The sequence below is a fragment of the Canis aureus genome, chromosome 37 (assembly GCF_053574225.1).
Source record: "Canis aureus isolate CA01 chromosome 37, VMU_Caureus_v.1.0, whole genome shotgun sequence".
Taxonomy (NCBI): Eukaryota; Metazoa; Chordata; class Mammalia; order Carnivora; family Canidae; genus Canis; species Canis aureus.
Window position 1 is genome coordinate 22455491 of NC_135647.1, and position 17884 is coordinate 22473374.

General features: G+C 36.2%; 2 long non-coding RNA genes and 2 pseudogenes across 3 annotated transcripts in view; 1 reads left to right on the forward strand and 3 right to left on the reverse strand.

Annotated features, from left to right (window-relative positions):
• The window catches only part of LOC144306686 (uncharacterized), a 156868-nt gene that overhangs the window by 55855 nt on the left and 83129 nt on the right, over window positions 1–17884 (forward strand). The gene's annotated exons all lie outside the window — the stretch shown is intronic.
• Window positions 1–17884, reverse strand: part of LOC144306688 (uncharacterized) — a 71628-nt gene that overhangs the window by 37488 nt on the left and 16256 nt on the right. The window lies entirely within an intron of this gene.
• Window positions 1–17884, reverse strand: part of LOC144306684 (ATP synthase peripheral stalk subunit d, mitochondrial pseudogene) — a 114893-nt pseudogene that overhangs the window by 33219 nt on the left and 63790 nt on the right. The gene's annotated exons all lie outside the window — the stretch shown is intronic.
• On the reverse strand, window positions 5159–6029 carry LOC144306484 (large ribosomal subunit protein eL8 pseudogene; annotated as a pseudogene).

A 17884-nucleotide genomic window follows, 5' to 3' on the forward strand; every position in this document is an offset into this window, starting at 1 on the left:
AGGTAAGAGTTTAGTGATTCATCAGTTGCATTTAACACCTAGTGTTCATTACATCACATGCCCTCCTTAATGCCCATCACCAACTTACTCCATGACCTCACCCACCTCCCCTCCATCAACCCTCAGTTTGTTTCCTATGTAAAGAGTCTCTTATGGTTGGTCTCCCTTTTGGTTTCCATTTTATTTTATTTTTCCTTCCCTTCCCCTATGTTCATATGTTTTTTTAAATTCCATATACAAGTGAGATCATATGATAATTGTCTTTCTCTGACTGACTTATTTCACTCAGCATAATACCCTTTAGTTCCATCCATGTCATTAGAATGGTGACTTTTTCATGGCTGAGTAATATTTTATTGTATGTATGTACCACATCTTTATACACTCATCTATCGATGGACATTTGGGCTCTTTCCATAGTCTGGATATTGTGGGCATTTCTGCTATAAACATTGGGGTACAGGTGCCCCTTCAAATCACTATGTTTGTATTCTTTGGGTACATACCTTAGTAGTGCAATTGCTGGGTTGTAGGGTAGTACTATTTTTAAATTTTTGAGGAACCTTCATACTGTTTTCCAGAGTGGCTGCACCAGTTTGCATTCGCAACAGTGTAAGAGAGTTTCCCTTTCTCCACATCCTTGCCAACATCTGCTGTTTCCTGAGTTGTTAATTTCATATCAGCATAATGCTGTCCTCATAAAAGACTTTGGGAATGTTCCCTCTTCTATTTTTTGAAAGAGTTTGAGAATAATAGGTATTCTTCTTTAAATGATTTATAGAATTCACCAGTAAAGCCATCTGCTCTTGGATTTTTGTTTGTTAGGAAGGTTTTGATAACTGATTCAATCTCCTTACTAGAAATTGGCCTGTTCAGCAGGATACAAAATCAATGCCCAGAAATCAGTGGCATTTCTATACACTAACAATGAGACTGAAGAAAGAGAAATTAAGGAGTCAATCCCATTTACAATTGCATCAAAAAGCATGAGATACCTAGGAATAAACCTAACCAAGTAGGTAAATGATCTATACCCTAAAAACTATAGAACACTTCTGAAAGAAATTGAGGAAGACACGAAGAGATGGAAAAATATTACATGCTCATGGATTGGAAGAATTAATATTGTGAAAATGTCAATTCTACCCAGGGCAATTTGCACATTTAATGCAATCCCTATCAAAATACAATGGACTTTCTTCAGAGAGTTGGAACAAATCATCTTAATATTTGTGTGGAATCCGAAAAGATCCCGAATAGCCAGGGGAATATTAAAAAAGAAAACCAGAGCTGGGGGCATCACAATGCCAGATTTCCAGTTGTACTACAAAACTGTGGTCATCAAGACAGTGTGGTACTGGCACAAAAACAGACACATAGATCAATGGAACAGAATAGAGAACCCAGAAGTGGACCCTGAACTTTATGGTCAACTAATATTCGATAAAGGAGGAAAGACTATCCACTGGAAAAAAGTCTCTTCAATAGATGGTGCTGGGAAAATTGGACAGCCACGTGCAGAAGAATGAAACTAGACCACTCTCTTACACAAGACACAAAGATAAACTCAAAATGGATGAAAGATCTAAATGTGAGACAAGATTCCATCAACATCCTAGAGGAGAACACAGGCAATACCCTTTTTGAACTCAGCCACAGTAACTTCTTGCAAGATACATCCATGAAGGCAAAAGAAACAAAAGCAAAATGAACTATTGGGACTTCATCAAGATAAGAAGCTTTTGCACAGCAAAGGATACAGTCAACAAAACTACAAGACAACGGACAGGATGGGAGAAGATATTTGCAAATGACGTATCAGATAAAGGGCTAGTGTCCAAGATCTATAGAGAACTTATTAAACTCAACAGCAAAGAAACAAACAATCCAATCATGAAATGGGCAAAAGACATGAACAAATTTCACAGAGGAAGACATAGACGTGGCCAACATGCACATGAGAAAATGCTCCGCATCACTTGCCATCAGGGAAATACACATCAAGACCACCATGAGATCCCACCTCGCACCAGTGAGAATGGGGAAAATGAACAAGACAGGAAACAACAAATGTTGGAGAGGATGTGGAGAAAGGGGAACCCTCTTGCACTGTTGGTGGGAATGTGACCTGGTGCAGCCACTCTGGAAAACCATGTGGAGGTTCCTCAAAGAGTTAAAAATAGACCTGCCCTACGACCCAGCAATTGCACTGCTGGGGATTTACCCCAAAGATACAGATGCAGTGAAACGCCGGGACACCTGCACCCCGATGTTTATAGCAGCAACGTCCACAATAGCCACACTGTGGAAAGAGCCTCGGTGTCCATCGACAGATGAATGGATAAAGAAGCTGTGGTCTATGTATACAATGGAATATTCCTCAGCCATTAGAAACGACAAATAACCACCATTTGCTTCAATGTGGATGGAACTGGAGGGTATTATGGTGAGTGAAATAAGTCATTCGGAGAAGGACAAACATTACATGGTCTCATTCATTTGGGGAATATAAAAATTAGTGAAAGGGAATAAAGGGAAAGGAGAGAAAATGAGTGAAAATATCAGTGAGGGTGACAAAACATGAGAGACACCTAACTCTGGGAAATGAGCAAGGGGTAGTGGAAGGGGAGGTGGGCAGGGGGTTGGGGTGACTGGGTGATGGGCATTGAGGGGGGCACTTGGCGGGATGAGCACTGGGTGATATGCTATATGTTGGCAAATTGAACTCCAATAAAAAAATTAAAAAATAAATAAGTAAATAAATCCTTTCCTCCAGTCTCAAAAAAAAAAAAAAAAAAAAAGAAAAAAAAAAAAAGAAAAAGAAAAAGAAAAAAAGGCCTGTTCAGGATTTCTCTTTCTTCTTAATTCAGTTTTCATAGATTGTATATTTCTAGGAATTTGTACACTTTTTTCTGGTTTGCTCAGCTTGTTGGTGTATACTCATTCACAGTAATCTTTTATAATCCTTAGTTTTTTATGGTACAAATTGTTATTGTTTGCTCTTTCATTTGAGTAATCTTTTTCATGACGAGTCTAGCTTAAGATTTGTCATTATATTTATGTTTTCAAAGAACCAGTGTTAGTTTCATTGATCTTTTCTACTATCTTTTTAGTCTCATTTATTTCTGATCTGATCTTTGTTATTTCCTCCCCTCTACTAACTTTGGGCTCACATTTCTCTTCTTTTCCTAGTTCCTTGAGGGTAAAGCTAGGTTGTTTATTTGAGATTTTTCTCAAATAATGTAAATGTTTACCACTACAGACTTCCTGCTTAGAATGGCTTTTGCTGCATCTCATACATTCTGGTATATTGTATTTCCATTTTCATTTCATTTTCATTTGTCTCAATAAAAAAAATATTTTTATTTCACTTTTTATTTTTTCTTTGACCCATTGGTTGTCCAATATCGTGTTGTTTAACATACAAATATTTGTGAATTTTCCAGTTTTTTTCTTGTAATTGATTTTTAAATTCATACCATTGTAGTCAGAAAAGCTTGATATGACTTCAATCTCCTTAAATTTACTAAGCCTTGTTTTGTGGCCTAACATAAGATTTGTCATGGAGAATGAATGTTACATTTGTACTTGAGAAAAATATGTATTCTTTTGCCTTCAGATGGAATGTTCTATATATATATATTGAGTCCATGTGGCCTAAAATGTCATCTAAGGCCTATGTTTCCCTATTGATTTTCTTTTTTTTTTTTTAATGATTTTATTTATTTATTCATGATAGACACAGAGAAAGAGAGAGAGAGGCAGAGACACAGGCAGAGAGAGAAGCAGGCTCCATGCAGGGAGCCCGGTGTGGGACTCGATCCCGGAACTCCAGGATCACGCCCTGGGCCAAAGGCAGGCGCTAAACCACTGAGCCACCCAGGGATCCCTCCCCCCTATTGATTTTCTGTCTAGATAAACATTCATGTAAATGAAGTATTAATGTCTCCTATTAATATTATATTGCTTTCTATTTCTACATTTAGATCTGTTTTTGTTTCCTTTATATATTTAGGTGCTCCCATGTTTGGTGTATAAATACTTGTAAATGTTATATCTTCTTACTAGATTGACCCCATTATTGTTATGTAATGCCCTTCTTTGTGTCTTATTATAGTTTTACATTTAAAGTCCATTTGGCTGATATAAGTATATCTACTCCAGCTTTCTTTGAGTTTCCATTTGCATGCACTATCTTTTTACAATACTTGAATTTCAGTATGTGTGTCCTTACGTCTGAAGTCAGTCTCTTGTAATCAGCATATAGATGGGTCTTGTTTATTAATTCATTCATCCTTCTTTTGATTGGACAATTTAGTCCATTTACATTTAAAGTGATCATTGACAAGCATGTCTTTACTGCCACTTTGTCAATTGTTTTGTGACATTTTGTAGTTCCTTCCTCTGTTCCTTTATTCTTCTGCTCTCTTCCCTAGTAAATTGATGATTTACTTTAGTGGTATGTTTAGATTCCTTCTCTTTATCTTTTGTGTATCCACTATATGTTTTTCTTTCAAGTTTTTATTTTAATTTTAGTTTAAAATTACATACAGTATAATATTAGTTTCAGGTGTACAGTATAGTGATTCAGTAATTCCATACATCACCTGGTGTTTATCACAAGTGTACTCCTTAATCCCCATCACCTATGTAACCAATCCCCCCCCCCCCACCTACCCTCTGGTAACCATAAGTTTGTTCTCTATATAAAGAGTCTGTTTCTTGATTTGTCTCTCTCCTCCTTTGCTCATTTGTTTTGTTTCTTAAATTCCACACATGACTGAAATCATGGTATTTGTCTTTCTCTGACTGACTTATTTCACTTAGCATTATACTTCCTAGCTCCACCCATGTCATTGAAAATGGCAAGATTTCATTCTTTTTATGGCAGAATGATATCCTGATGTGTGTGTGTGTGTGTGTGTGTATATATATATATATATATCATATATAAATCATATGTATGTGTATATATATCATTTCTTCTTTATCCATTCATTAGTTGATGGACACTTGGGCTATTTCTATATCTTAGCTACTGTAAATAATGCTCTTATAAATATAGAGGTGTATGTATCCCTTTGAATTAGTGTTGTCATACTTTTTGGATAAATATCCAGTAGTGCAATTGCTGGTTCATAGGGTAGTTCTATTTTTTTTTTTTTGAAAGGGAAACTTTTATTACTTTTATGGATAGAAAATTCAACAGTGTCCACTCAGCCCAGCTTGGTGGCCAGTTCTTTAGCCTTTGCTTTTTCCAGCTTGGCAATGTGAGCCACCAACTTCAGACCCAGGACACTGCCTCCCCAGTGGCAGCGGATCTCATCATATCCGTCATTGTAATTGGTCCTGATGGCTTCTACCAGCTTAGCCAGAGCTCCCTTGTCTTCTGAGTTAACCTGTGTGAAGGCAACAGTCTTGCAGGTCTTCCTGTGGACGAGATGCCCCAGCCTGGCCTTCTCCTTGATAATGCAGTAGGGAACCCCCACCTTAGGACACAGGGGAGGCAGGAAGACAACCAGCTCAGTGGGATCCACATCATGTGTGAGCACTACCAGCTGAGCCTTCTTGTTTTACACCAAGGTGATGACAGTGTTAGCCCCAGCTCGAAGGACAGGAGGCCTCTTAGTGGGGACATCTGCTTTGCCAGCAGCTTTCTTCTCGGCCTGGGCCAACAACATCTGCTTCTTCTCTTGCTTTGTCTCTGGTGTGTACTTGTGGGCCAGCTTAAGCAGTTGAATAGCTGTTTGGCAGTACAAGGTCTGGGTGAACTGGTTAATGGCGGGAGGTACTTTGAGACGTTTATAGAGAATGACCCTCTGCCGCTGCAGCCGGATGTAGTGCACCCATTTGCAAAGCGGGTGAGGTCCCTTTTGGGCTAGATGTCCTGTCCGATGCCAAAGTTTTTGGGCCTTTTCTCAAACAGGGGATTGATTGACCACCTTCTTCTTGGCCTCCTGCTTCTTCACTACAGCAGGGGCTAGGGCCACCTTCTTCCCCTTTGCCTTCTTTCCTTTCAGCATCTTGGCTTGCTGGAGAAGAGAGTGGGTAGTTCTATTTTTAACATATTGAAGAGCTTCCATGTTGTTTTCTAGAGTGGCTGCACCAGTTTGTATTCTCATCAACAGTGCACAAGGCTTCCTCTTTGTCCACATCCTCATCAATACCTGTTGTTTCTTGTGTTTTTTATTTGAGTCATTCTGACAACTGTGAGGTCATATCTCATAGTTTTGATTTGCATTCCCCTGATGATCAGTGATGTAGGGCATCTTTTCATATGTCTATTGGCCATCTGTATGTCTTCTTTAGAAAAATGTCTATACATGTCCTCTTCTCCTTTTTTTAACTGGATTATTTGTTTTTTTGGTGTTGATCCATTTTTTGGTCTTTAATCCATTCTGAATTTATTTTCGTGTATCACATAAGAAAGTGGTCTAGTTTCATTCCTTTGCATGTAGCCATACAGTTTTCCCAACACTGTATGGCTACTTTGTTGAAGAGACTTTTCCCATTGGATGTTCTTTCCTGCTTTGTTAAAGATTAATTGATCCTATAGTTGTGGGTGCATTTCTGGGCTTTCAATTCTGTCCCATTGATCAGCCTATTTTTTGTTCCAGTACTTTTTTAATGACTACAATTTTGTATTATAACTTGAAGTCCAAAATTGTGATGCTTCCAGCTTTGCTTTTCTTTTTTCAGGATTGCTTTGGGTACTTGGGGTCTTCTGTGGTTCCACAGATATTTTAGAATTGTTTGTTCTAGCTCTGCAAACAATGCCACTGGTATTTTGATAGGGATTGCATTAAATGTATAGATTGTGTTGGGTAGTATAGACATGTTAACAATATTTGTTCTTCCAATCCATGAATATGGAATGTTTTTCCATTTCTTTTTTTTAAAAGATTTATTTATTTATTTATTCATGATAGACATGGAGAGAGAGAGAGAGAGAGAGAGGCAGAGACACAGGCAGAGGGAGAAGCAGGCTCCATGCCGGAAGCCTGACGCGGGACTCGATCCTGGGACTCCAAGATCGCACCCTGGGCCAAAGGCAGGTGCTAAACCACTGAGCCACGCAGGGATCCCCTGTTTTTCCATTTCTTTATGACATCTTCAATTCCTTTCATCAATGTTTAACAGTGTTCAGAGTACAAGGATTTCACCTCTTTGGTTAGGTTTATTCCTAGGTATCTCATGGTTTTTGATGCAATTGTAAGTGAAATTGTTTCCTTAATTCATCTCTCTTCAGCTTCATTAAGGGTATATAGAAATGCAACAGATTTCTCTTTATTGATTTTGTATCTTATGACTTTACTGAATTAGTTTAACAGCTCTAAAGTTTTTTGGTGGAGTCTTTGGGGTTTTCTATATATAGTGTAATGTGAAACATGTGAAAGTCTTATTTCTTCATTACTAATTTAGATGCCTTTTATTCCTTTTTCTCGTTTCATTGTTGTGACTAGGCCTTCTAATGCTATGTTGAATGAAAGTGGTGAGGGTAGACATCCTTGTCTTATTCCTGACTGTAGGGAAAAGAGCTGAGTTTTTCCTCATTTAGGATGATATTAGCTGTGGGTTTTTCATATATGGCCTTTATTATATTGAGGTATGTTTCTTCTAAACCTACTATTTTTTTTATCATTGTGCTTTGTCAAATGCTTTTTATGCGTCTATTGAAATGATCATATGATTCTTATCCTTTCTCTTATTGATGTGATGTATCATGTTGATTGATTTGCAAATATTGAACCACCCTTGTAACCCAGTAATAAATCCCATTTGATTGTGGTGAATGAGTTTCTTTAATGTATTTTTGAATCCATTTTGCTAGTATTTTGTTAAGGATTTTTGTATCTATGTTCATTAGGGATATCGGCCTGTACTTTTCTTTTTTAGTGGAATCTTTTTTTTTTAAATTTTTATTTATTTATAATAATCACACACAGAGAGAGAGAGAGGCAGAGACATAGGCAGAGGGAGAAGCAGGCTCCATGCACCGGGAGCCTGACGTGGGATTCGATCCCGGGTCTCCAGGATCGGGCCCTGGGCCAAGGCAGGCGCCAAACCCCTGCACCACCCAGGGATCCCTTTAGTGGAGTCTTTATCTGGTTTTAGTATCAGGGTAATGCTGGTGTCATAGAATGAATTTGGAAGTTTTCCTTCCCATTCTATTTTTTTTTTAAGATTTTATTTATTTATTCATGAGATACACACAGAGAGAGATAGAGAGAGGCAGAGACACAGGCAGAGGGAGAAGCAGGCTCCATGCAGGAAACCTGACGCGGGACTTTATCCTGGGTCTCCAAGATCATACTCTGGGCTGAAGGCATCGCTAAACCGCTGAGCCACCCAGGCTGCCCCCCCATTCTATTTTTTTTTTTGGTTCTATTTTTAAAAATATTTTGAGAATAATAGATATTAACTCTTCTTTAAATGTTTAGTAGAAATCACCTGTGAAGCCATCTGGTCCTGGACTTTTGTTTGTTTGGAGTTTTTTGATTCCTGATTCAATTTCTTTGCTTATTGGTGTGTTCAAATTCTCTGTTTCTTCATGTTTCAGGTTTAGAAGGTTATATGGTTCTTGGAATTTATCTATTTATTCTAGGTTTCCCAATTTGTTGGCATATAGTTTTTCATAATAATCTCTTATAATCCATTGCATTTCTATGGTGTTGGTTGTTACTTCTCTTTCATTTCTGATTTTTATTTATTTGAGTTCTCTCTCTCTTGGTAATGAGTCTGCCTAATGATTTGTCAATTTGGTTCATCCTCTCAAAGAACCAGATCCTGGTTTCATAGATCTGTTTTATTGTTTTTTAGTATGCATTTATTTCCACTCTAATCTTTATTATTTTCTCTCTTCTGCTGGTTTTGGGTTTGGTTCTTTTTTTTTTTTTTTTCTTTTTCTAGCTTCTTTATGTGTAAGGTTGAGTTGTTTATTTGAAAATTTCTCACCTCTTGAGGTATAATTTTTATAATCTGAATTTTCATTTGTCTCTAAATATTTTTTTCCTCTTTGATTTCTTGGTTGACCAATTCATTGTTTAGTAGCTTGTTATTCAACCTCTATGTATTTTGTTCTTTCCAGATTTTTTTCTTGTGGTTGATTTGTAGTTTCATAGCATTGTGGTTGAAAAAGATACATGTCATGATTCCAATCTTTTTTAATTTATTGAAACTTGTTTTGTGGCCTAATGTGATCTATTCTGGGGAATGCTCCATGTGCACTTGAAAAAACTGTGTATTTTACTATTTTTGGATAGAATATCCTGAATATATTTGTTAGATTCATTTGGTCCAGTGTGTATGCAAAGCCATTCTTTTCTTGTTGATTTTCTGTCTGGATGATCTAATTATTGATATAAGTGGGGTATTAAAGTCTGTCACTATTATTGTATTACTATTAATTTCTTCTTTTATGTTTGTTAACAGTGGTTTTATGTACTTGGGTGCTTCCATGTTGGATGCATAAATATTTACAATTGTTATATTTTCTTACCTAATTGTTTCCTTTATGACTGTGTAGTGTCTTTCTTTGTCTCCTGTTACATTCTTGGTTTTAAAGTCCATTTTTTTCTGATGTAGATATTTTTACCCCAGCACTTTTTTCACTTCCATTTGCGTGATAAATGTTTCCCATCCCTTTGCTTCCAATTTGCATGTGTCTTTAGGTATGTGAGTCTCTTGTAGGAAACATATTGATAGTTTTGCTTTTTAATCCTTCCATCACCCTGTGTCTTTTGATTGGAGTGGTTAATCCATTTACCTTCAAAGTAATTATTGATAGGTATGTACTTACTGCCATTTTATTACATTTAATGGTTATTTTTGTAGTTCTCTGTTCCTTTTTTCTCTTGATCGCCTCTCTTGTGGTTTGATGGCCTTCTTTAGTGATATTCTTGGGTGTCTTTCTCTTTATTTTTTTGCATACCTATTATAGATTTTTAATTTGTGGTTACCATTAGGTTTATATATAATATCCTATGAACATTGCAGCCTATATTAGGTTGGTGGTCATTTAACTTTGAACCCATTCTAAAAGCAATGAATTTTTACTCCTCCGCCATCACATTTTATGTATATGGTATCACAAAAGTATAGAACACATTGGTAAAAGGAAATTTACAGATTTTTAAAACCCTAATTCTGTAATATGATGCTGTGTTAGCCATTAAACTATAATGGTTAAGGGAAAAAGCATTAAATTAAAAATTACTATGGCTACAATAATTTGTATTGTACACATATTTAAAATATACACAACATAAAAAGTGGTAAATCATGACATCAAAATATAAAAAGTGGGAATATAAGGGAAGAGCTTCCATATGCAATCAAAATTAAGTTACCATCAGCTTAAAATGTACTGTTTTATCTATAAAATGTTTTATGTAAGCCTCATGATAACTACAAAACAAAAACCCATATAAACTCACAAAAGGTAAAGAGAGGAGAATGAAAGTATATCGCCACAGAAAACTATCAGTTCACAAAGGTGGGCAGAAAGAGAAATGGAACAATAAAAATACAAAACTACCAAAAAGCAATAAATAACATGGCACCAGTAAATTCTTACATATCAATAATTACTCTATGAATTATATGAATATACCAACAGAAGGTACAGAGTGCGTGATTAAAACAAAATAAGACCAACAATATACTGCCTACCAAAGACTAAATTCAGGTTTAAGAACACACTTAAGCCTAAAGTGAAGGTATAGAAAAAAGACATTCCATTCAAGTGGAAGCCCAAAGACAACAGGGCAAGCTACTTATGTTAGAAAAACTAAGCTTGGATTGTTTGTTTCTTTGCTGTTGAGTTTAATAAGTTCTTTATAGATCTTGGATACTAGTCCTTTATCTGATACGTCATTTGCAAATATCTTCTCCCATTCTGTAGGTTGTCTTGTAGTTTTGTGGACTGTTTCTTTTGCTGTGCAAAAGCTTCTTATCTTGATGAAGTCCCAATAGTTCATTTTTGCTTTTGTTTCTCTTGCCTTCATGGATGTATCTTGCAAGAAGTTACTGTGGCCAAGTTCAAAAAGGGTGTTGCCTGTGTTCTCCTCTAGAATTTTGGTGGAATCTTTCCTCATATTTAGATCTTTCATCCATTTTGAGTTTATCTTTGTGTCTGGTGTAAGAGAATGGTCTAGTTTCATTCTTCTGCATGTGGATGTCCAATTTTCCCAGCACCATTTATTGAAGAGACTGTCTTTTTTTCCAGTGGATAGTCTTTCCTCCTTTGTCAAATATCAGTTGACCATAAAGTTGAGGGTCCACTTCTGTTGGTGGGAATGTGAACTGGTGCAGCCACTCTGGAAAACTGTGTGGAGGTTCCTCAAAGAGTTAAAAATAGATCTGCCCTATGACCCAGCAATTGCACTGCTGGGGATTTACCCCAAAGATACAGATGCAGTGAAACGCCGGGACACCTGCACCCCGATGTTTATAGCAGCAATGTCCACAATAGCCACACTGTGGAAGGAGCCTCAGTGTCCATTGAAAGATGAATGGATAAAGAAGCTGTGGTCTATGTATACAATGGAATATTCCTCAGCCATTAGAAACGACAAATACCCACCATTTGCTTCAACGTGGATGGAACTGGAGGGTATTATGCTGAGTGAAATAAGTCAGTCGGAGAGGACAAACATTACATGATCTCATTCACTTGGGGAATATAAAAATAGTGAAAAGGAATAAAGGGGAAAGGAGAAAAAAATGAGTGGGAAATATCAGAAAGGGAGACAGAACATGAGAAAGTCCTAACTCTGGGAAACGAACAAGGGGTGGTAGAAAGGGAGGTGGGTGAGGGGTGGGGGTGACTGGGTGACGGGCACTGAGGTGGGCACTTGATGGGATGAGCACTGGGTGTTATTCTATATGTTGGTAAATTGAACACCAGTAAAAAATAAAAAAAAAATTAAAAAAGAAAAAAAGAAAAAGAAAAACTAGGCTTGGGATGCCTGGATGGCTCAGCAGTTGAGCATCTGCCTTTAGAGTCCCAGGATCAGTCCCCACATTGGGCTCCCTGCATGGAGCCTGCCTCTCCCTCTGCCACTGCCTCTGCCTCTGTCTGCCTTTCTCTCTCTCTCTCTCTCTCTCTCTCTCTCTCTGTGTGTGTGTGTGTTTGTGTGTGTCTTTCACGAATAAATAAATAAAATCTTAAAAAAAAAAGAAAAGAAAAACTAGGCTTTAAGTCAGGAGATACAAGGAAAAATCACAACATAATATGACAAAAGTATCAATTCATCAAGAAGATATAACAATCATACATATAAACACACCCATCGGAGCACCTAAGTATATTAAGCAAATACTAACAGATCTGAAGGGAGAAATGGATAGCAATACAATAATAGTGGGGGACTTCAGTATTCCACTGGCAGCAATGGATATATCATCCAGACAAATAATCAAGAAGGCAACATTGGCATAACCATATTTATGACCAAATGGACCTAATGGACATATGTAGAATATTTCATTCAACAGCAGAAAAATACACATTCTTCTCAAGTACACATGGTACATTTCCCAAGGTAAATCATATAATAGGACACAAAATAACTCAGCAAATTTAAGATTGAAATAATGCTAAGTATCTTCTGATCAAAATGTTCTTAAACTAGACTTAATAAAAAGACACCTGGTAAATCTACAAATATGTGGAAACTAAACAACACACTTCTGAACAACCAATGGGCCAAAGAAGGAATCAAAAGGGAAATAAAAAATTTCAAAATAAGTAAAAATGAAAACACAACATATCAAAACCTCTGGGATGCTGCAAAAGCAATCCTTTGATGGATGTTTATAGCAATAAATGCATTTATTAGGAAATAAGAAAGATCTCATCAAAAAACCTAACTTTACAGCTCAAGGAACTAGAAAAAGAAGAGCAAATTCAACTCAATGTTAGGAGAAGAAAAGCAATAATAAGGATCAGAGCTGAAATAAATGAAAGGAACACTAGAAAAAGAGTAGGAAATATCAACAAAACTAAAAGATGATACTTTAAAAAAGATAAACGGGCAGCTCGGGTGGCTCAGCAGTTTAGTGCCACCACCTTCAGCCCAGGGCATGATCCTGGAGACCCGGGATTGAGTTCCATGTCGGGCTCCCTGCACGGAGCCTGCTTCTCCCTCTGCCTCTCTCTCTGCCTCTCTCTCTGTCTCTGTGTCTCTCACGAAAAAATAAATAAAATATTTTAAAAAATGAAAAAATAAAAAGATAAACAAAATTGACAAACCTTTAACTAGGCTAATTACACAAAAAGAGAGCTTAAGTGAAATCATAAATCAAAGAGAATTACAACATACTAAGAAATATATAGAATTGTAAGAGATTACTATGAACAATTATATGCCAACAAAATATATAATCTAGAAAAAAAATCAGTAAATTACTAGACATATGACCTACTAGGACTGAATATGAAAGAAATAAAAAATCTGAACAGACCTCTAATAAGTAAAGAGATTTTAATAGAGTAAAGTTGAATTAGTAATAAAAAACTTCCCAATGTAGAAAACTTCAGGACCAGATGGCTTCACTGACTAATGCTACCAAATATTTAAAGAATTAATATCATCCTTCTCAAACTCTTTTAAAAAATAGAAGAGGAGCCACTTCCATATCACTCTCTACAAGGCTAGCATTACCCTGTTATTAAAGTCACATAATGACCTTACCAAAAAATAGAGAAAACCATAGACCAGTATTCCTGAAAAATATAGACGCAAATATTTTCAACAAAATATTAGCAAACTAAATTCAAGAACACTTGAAATGGATTATATCCCATGATCAAGTGGGATTTATCTGGGATGCAAGGGATGGTTCAACATACACAAGGCAATAAATGTTATATACCTCATTAGTAGAACGAAAGATAAAAATCATATGATCATCTCAATAAATGCAGAAATAACATTTTACAAAATATAACATCGTTTATATTGAGGATAAAAATCCTCAACAGATTGGTTTTTAATAGAAGGAATATACCTAAACGTAAGGAACCCACAGCTAACCTTATACTAAACAGTAAAAAATAAAGCTTTTTCCTCTGAGATCAAGAACAACACAAAGATCCCACAAGGATGTCATGAAGGATGCCCACTTCTCTTATTCATTATAGTACTGGATATTCTAGCTAGAGCAATCAGCAAGACAAAGAAATAAAAGACATTCATATCAGAAAGAAGGAAGTGAAATTGTCACTATTTGCAGATGATATGATCTTATGTACCGAAAATCCCAAAGACTCAACAAAAAGAAAAATTGTACTTCCTCAAATTCATCTGAAAATGATGCTTGCTTGATGTAAAACTAACAGTGCATCCCTTTTTTTTTTTGTATAGTTTTTTTTTTTTTATTAAAGTTCGATTTGCCAACATATAGCACAACACAGTGCATCTTGAAGAACCTGGCCATGGCATGGACACCGGCTGTCTTATAGGAATCTTCAACATCTTTATGGACCTAGTTAATTAGTCAAGAAGCCCTTCCAATACATTTTTTAGTACATCGCTTTTAAATATAAATGTCTAAAAAATAAATAAATATAAATGTTTAACCAACATTGATCATCTAAAATGAGGAAAATGTTCACAGGAGAAACAGTCTTACACAATCAAAGAAACAGAGGAACTCCTAGGGAACAGAAGCAGAGCAAAGAATAGAAGAAAATATTTGTTTTAAATTATAATTAGTACCTGCTAATATAAAAGAATGTCTTTTACCCAGAAAGCAAAAAGAAGGTGCTATAAAAAGAAACAATCAAAGAACAGGAAAAAAACTGTGGGAAATTAATAATATAGCAGAAACAAAGGTAAATAAATAGATATATAAATTTTCATAGCAGCTTTGTTTGTAATAGCTCCAAACTGGAAAATACCTAAATATCCTTCAATGGATGGATGGTTGGAGAAATTGTCATACATCTACGCCATGGGAATAGTACTCAACAATAAGAAGGAATGACCTGTTAATACATACAACAGCTTGGATGAAATTATGTTGAATGAAGAAAAGCCAATTTTAAAAGGATACATGTTGTATGATTCCGTTTATGTGACCTTCATGAAATAACAGGACTATGGCCCCTGTGGGGTGCCCAATTTGCCAATAGCAAAGACCAACATTGAGTCCATATGCGGCACTAGTATTTGGGGGAACCGACCAGCTACCTGGTGGTAGTACATTGGATTTTCTGTCCTTTTAAGAACAATGATTTTTTTCTCATGGATATACATTTTGCCTCACTGCCCATATGCTTCTGCTGTAATGATCATCCCTGGACTTACAGAGTATGTTATTTATGATCATGATACTCTTCTTAATGGTACTTCTGACAAGGAACTCATTTAAAAGCAAACAAAGTGCAGCAATGTCTCATGAAAGTATGGTGTTGTTAATGCTATTATTTGGAATTCACTGTCTACCATGTTTCCTATCATCCTGCAGCTTGGCCTCATAGAATGGACTTCAAAAATTCAGTTATTGTGTCAGCTGAGTGAAACCACTTTGTGGAGCTGGCATAAAACCTGAGATGCAGGGCATGCTCTGAACCAGTGATTAATTTGTAATGTAGTTTTCCCCCCAGTAGATACGCAGTTTCAGAAATCAAAGGGTATAAACAAGCACTTTTAAAACTGTTACACCTAATGATATACTAACAGAGTTTTGGCTATCTTCACACTATTGAGCTCTGCTAGTCTTAGAGATCTTGGTTCCCAGGGCAAGGAATGCTTCTACCAGGGGAAAATCAATAGTTTCATTAAATAGGAAGCTGAGACTGCCATTTGGCCAGAAAAAAAGAGGTTACTGTACTGGTTGTGACAATTGATCTTGATTATCAACAGTAATTGGTTTGCTCCTACACAATGGTAATACCTGAGGTCCAGGAGATTCTCATGGTAATCTCTTAGTACTCTCATGTTCTGTAATAGAAGTAGTAGGAAACGATAGCAACCAAAACAGGCAGGCCCTTTATGGCACAGAAAGTTCAAGAATACGATTTAGGCCACCTTAATAGACTAAAAAAAAAAAAAAAAAAAAAAAAGAAAAAAAGTAACTGGTTTGGGTACTAGCTGGGGAAAAGGGGAAAAGGGAATGTATGGCAAGAGGAGGGAATTATAAATACCACTTATGGCCATATGGCCATTTACAGAAATAAACACCTGGTAGTTAAATATATTTCCTGTCTTGTTCTTATGTTTGGACATTTGTGTATGTACTGATATTTTTCTCTTTCTCCTCTCCCATTCCCATGCCACCTAAGAGTATTAATGTGTAAATCATGCTTTTTTCTATATTTCAGTTTTAGTTTATAGGATAGCAAAAGTGGACTGTGAATCAGAGAATAAAGAAACAATTACTCAAAGATGGAAAAGTGGAACTTTGGGTTTCTTCTTCTGGGTTTGGTTGTATGGAAAGAGTTAAATCATATAATGGGGAAGTACAATATTGCTAATATCTTCATTTGGAAGTTAAATGTTGCAAATGAGGGTCTTCAGATGCTGAGCTGTTGTACACTGCATCCACAGTCTGTTGTTAACTCAGCACTACTATCATTCATCTTTGAGGCTAAACTACATTTTCCAGAATCCCTTTTCCTACATAGTTTTTGGGTAGAGTATGCTGGTGAGAGAAACCTGCCAAATGTGTGAGTAGAGAAGAGATTCATAGTGGCTTCCTGGCAAACTTTTGAGAACCCTCTTCATTACTGAACTCTGAGATGATTGGTGGAAGTTCAGAGATTTTTAAGAACTTCAATAAGTTTTTGAGAACCACCTGCCTTATGCTTGAGCTGAGATCTTTAGCATGAGTTCCTCTGATTTTTGGTGATGGCTCCCATGTTCTCTGCTCCTTCAGCTCTTCCAACAGTCATGAAAATTCCTAATTCTATGTTAAATTTGTTATATAAAGAATACATAAAATGACTTATTTTTCTTGATGGTACCCCAACTGATACAAAATCCTAAAAGCTTCCTAAGAGAAAAAAACCAGATTGCCTACAAATAATACATCAGTATGGCGTTGAACACATCAACAGCAACATTGTAAGCTAGAAGAAAATGGAATAAAGCCTTCTGAAGGGAAGGCTGAAGGAAATTGATTTCCAGGTCAGAATTCGTATCTAATCAGTAGTGAAGATAAATACATTTTTAGACATGCAAAATTTCCACATTTTTTCCCTTGTTTCCTTTTCTCAGGTTGCTATTGAAGGATATATAACATTAAAAATAGGAAATGAGGGTGAAAACCCAAGAAACTGAAATGGAGTCTGGGAAAGACGGGTGCCAATATAGGAGAGAGGTGAAGAGAATTTAGAGGATAATAAGGAGAGTAAATTCCTAGTATGGTGATTGTGCAATAGGCCTGCAGGGCAGGGCAGATAGGTCAGTTTGGGCAGGAGGATAGAAAGCTATAGGTGAAATCAATAGCTTACTGAATGACTTTGGCCACATAGAAAGGGGTTTATTAATGTTCATTAAGTTTGGTGTATTAAATGCATTTTTGACTTACAATATTTTCACCTTATGATGGGTTTATTGGGATGTAATCCCATTATAAGTTGAGGAAGTTATTTGGACTATACTAGAAAGGTCACTAGCAAACAGTATGTATATAGTCATAACAATATAACTATTAAGCTTCAATTTAATCAACTCTACTGGGAAAAGGATTCATGTATATGGATAAGGTGGGCAAGTGTTTCATAAGAGTACTAAATTCTTAGGCTCAACCAGAAGTCACAATATAATATTTAAAATAAAGTATAAGTAGGGACTAAAGAATATTATTTAGAAATATGGAGATAAATATCAGAAGAAACAGCAAAAAGAGTTAAAAGAATTGCCTCTAAGAAACA